The sequence below is a fragment of the Arachis ipaensis genome, chromosome B01, assembly GCF_000816755.2.
Source record: "Arachis ipaensis cultivar K30076 chromosome B01, Araip1.1, whole genome shotgun sequence".
NCBI lineage: Eukaryota > Viridiplantae > Streptophyta > Magnoliopsida > Fabales > Fabaceae > Arachis > Arachis ipaensis.
The window spans coordinates 134,102,748-134,106,814 of record NC_029785.2 but is presented as its reverse complement, the minus strand read 5'-3'; positions in this window follow the sequence as shown (position 1 = coordinate 134,106,814).

Sequence of the window (4,067 nt, the reverse complement as noted above, 5' to 3'; positions counted from 1 at the left end):
GGGAAAACCAAAAAAAAAAAAAAAAAAAGAATGGAACCCAATTTTTCTTCCCTTCATATCTAGCAATCTGTATGATTTCTAAAGGAGTTTAGAGTTAATTTATACTTTCAAGTTGGATCAAGAAAGGAGCCAGAGTTTTTGAGGCACTCCAACTTTTTGGAAAATTGAGGGTATGGATTAACCAAGTTGTTTCTTGTTCTTTCTTTTCTATCTTTTGTTCCATCATTTCCTGGTATTTTTTTCATGGCAACAAGTTCTTTAATCATAAGTTCCCAACTTTAGAAACAAGCAGATGAAGTATTTGATCAATGGGAGAGACTTAGACGTGGAGGTATCCTTCGGGATAATTTATTCATACATGGATATTTGTCTGTTAGAGATAATTAGTTCACCTTCGTAAATCTTGTTAACTATAATTTCCCAACTCCCAAATACGCATACAGCCATACAGAATCACTAAGTGGCGAGGACCATAAGATAACAATAACAAGCATAACGGGTCTGCTCCTAATTAATACTCTTCTTGCTATCTTAAGAGTGCTATGGTCCCCAAGTGTATTTTTCGGTAAAAACATTCCATCACACACATAAGGAAGAGTGGATCTGTGGAAGACATTGGCAAAATTATTGAATATATCAAATGTTGGACTACATGACAAATATACTAGATCTCCTCAGGACATCTTAAATTCTTAATTTCGGCCTCATTGCTCTCTCATGAATTGATTTCTTTAATTTAGATTTCTTTACTGATCTGTTCAATTTTATTTATTTTTACCGCTCTAGGTAATTTATTTTTGTAGAATTACCAACAAGTGTCTCTATGATAGAGATATTGCTTGAGAGAGAGTATTAGAGATATAACTATTCATAATATTTTTTTCTATTAGTTTTTCGAAAATAAAAAAATAGCATAAAGTAAATCATAAAAAAAAATAGAAAAGAAGATCTCTACAAAAATCAAATAAATTCAAAAGAGATTTTTACTTGAGAAAGAATGTTAAAGATATAACTATTTATGATTCCTTCTCCTATTAGTTTAAATTTTTGAAATGAATGATAAAAATTAAAAAAAAAAAGAAATCTTTTATGTTTTTATTGTTTATGTATTATTAAAATTTAAAAATATCTATCTTAAATAACAATATCAAATAGTCAATGAGTTATAGATCAAATGATATAATCTCCTCATACTCATTTAAGAGGTCGTGGGTTCGAGTTTTCTTATCTTTGGTAAATAAATAACAATATCGAATAAAACACTTGTTAACAAAAACTCTATCTTTTATTTTAGAGTATATACCCATTTTGGTCCTCAAAGAATTTCAAACTGGACAGTTTAGTCCCCAACTAAAATTAATTACTCGATTGGTCACTGATCTCCTCTGTTTGAAAACGACATTGTTCTCTCCCAATTTCCATCATATCTCGCACAACACTAGCAGTTTAACACTGTAACTTCAAACTACACAATGCACACTCTATAAATTTAATGTTCAGAAGAAAAAAAAAATCCTCAATTTGTTCTCAACCAATTCATATTCAGGAAACTAATGCCTATGTCTCTCAACTAGTTATCGTCTTCGATGGATCCCATGAATCTAGACAGCAAGTCTGATTTGTTAAGACCCGTCGTCGTCATTGCCATCTCCCTCTTTCTCTTCCCTATCATCTCTGATGAACGAATTTTCGTGTGGTTTAGAATTCACTAATGAAATCTCGTTACAAGTATAGTCTCTAAATCAACAATAATCCTTTCATACAAACATTTGTTTGTCACAAGTACAAACCCCTAAAATTATAAACCGAAGTATTTAAATCTCGGGTCGTCTCTCAAAGGAATTGCAGGGTAGTGTTCTTGTTATTGGCCATGGACATGTATATTTTGGGGTTTTGATTAGGAAACTAGAAAAGTAAATGGTAAAGAAAATCAAATGACCAAAAAGGTCTTGGCAAGGTTTGGTGGTCAAGGATCTCTATCCTTATCACTAACCACAATATGATAATTGCAAGGATGAATTTCACTAAGTCATCCTCTAACAAGTAAAGGAAAGTCAAATGAGCTATATCAATCCAAGTCCATAAGTCCTAGCTATTGACTAATTGAATTAATGAGAGCTAGAGTCAATGGCTACCAACTATCAATCACTTGGACATTAGCAACTCAAGCGTTCCTAAACTACCTTTCCAAGGCAAGAGCATAAAATTCTACTCTAACATCTTCTCAAGCATTTTGACAAACACTTGGAAGGCACAAAAGAAAAGTATAGTAAATTGACAAGAAGAGTGAAATCTAACAACAATTATTGCAAGGAATTAACAGCAACAATCAAAAAGAGCACAATTATTATGAATTACCTCAAATTGAATTGAAAGAAAATAAAAGAGACAAGAGTGAATCTACAACAAAGCATAGTAACAAAATAGAAGAAATTACAACAAAAGAATAGAAGAATGATTAATGTAACAACAAAGAATTGAGAAGAAGAAGTAGAAGAGAACATGAATTAAACCCTAGATCTAAGCTTATTGACCTAAACCTAATCCTAATCCTAGAGAGAAGTGAGAGATTTTCTCTCTAAAACTAACTCTAAAACTAATCATAATGTCCCTAATGATGGAATGAATGTGAATGATTGTGAATTGATGCATTCCCCTTCAATCCTTGGTCCTTTTATACAATTTGGCTCCAAAGTTGGTTGCAAACTGGGCCCCACAGTTCCTCAAAATTCGCTGGGCACGTTTTCACTTTAAAATCACGTGCGGCCACCAACGCGTACGCGTACATCACGCGTGCGTGTCCCTAAAGCTTTCGTGATCCACACGTGCACGTACAGTGCGCGTGCGCGTGGATGAATGTATCCAGATCTTTGGCTTTTCTATATGTTCTCCACTTTGCCTGCTTTCCTCTTCACTCCTTTGATCCATTCCTAACCATTTTCTACCTAAAATCACTTAGCAAACACATCAAGGTATCTAATGGAATCAATCTATATTGCTTGTTGGAGAGTGGAGAAACGTGTGCTCTTGGAATAGTTGTGGAACTTAGTCTTGAGGATGTCGTGGACGTGTCCGGGTTGGAGGTGATGTATCAAAGATGTGAAAGTGGATGCTTTTGGTAGGTGAAGTGCAGAGGAGATGGATGTACCAGTAACAAAGATTTAGGAAGTGTGTGGTCCATAACATGTTGAAGTATGTGCAATACGTGTGACAATTACACCATAGCTTAATCTTGGAGCTAAAGAGGAGGAAGGAAAAGATGGAAAAGAAGAATGTGAAGGTGAAGAAGGAGAGTATGAATATTAAGGTTATGCGAAATATGATAAAAATTGGAGAAGAACAGTGTCGTTTTCGAAAAAAGGGGTCAGAGATCATTTTGTCCCTTGTTAGAGTTGTCAGGGACCATTTTGTCCCCTGTTAGAGTTGTCAGGGACTATTTTGTCCTCCGTTAAAGTTAACGAAGTAAAGAACCTAAGTGACTGATGGAATTAATTATTAGAGACCAATCGAGTAATTAATTTTAATTGAAGACTAAAGTATCCAATTTAAAATTTTTTTATACCAAAATGAGTATATACTCTTTATTTTATTTTCTTTTAGTCTACTTTGTGATGTTGTAGGCCTGTTGGTCAACCCATCTTTCATCAGTTCATGTATTAATGAAAAGAAGTTATATTTTAGGGAAATAATAATTTGAAAGGTTTAATTAACGACTTTGTAGAAATTTTTTTATTTTAACAAAAACTTAAATTATATATTTTTTATGAAATATTTTTAACTAATAATTTTAATATATGTTTTTAGGACATATATTAATTAAATCATAATTAAAAACTTGTGAAATTATTATACCTATATTATTTCAAATTTTGAATAGTTAAAAGTTATTCAAGAAAATTTGATTTTTTTGGAATATTTTTTTAGAAAATTTAACTTTAATGTATTCGGAAAGAATTTATTTATTTTTAAACTGTTTATCTATGTAATTTTAATTAAATATTTTTATTAATAAAATATTTTAATAATAAATTTTTTAATAGATTTGTGTATTTACATTAACATATGGT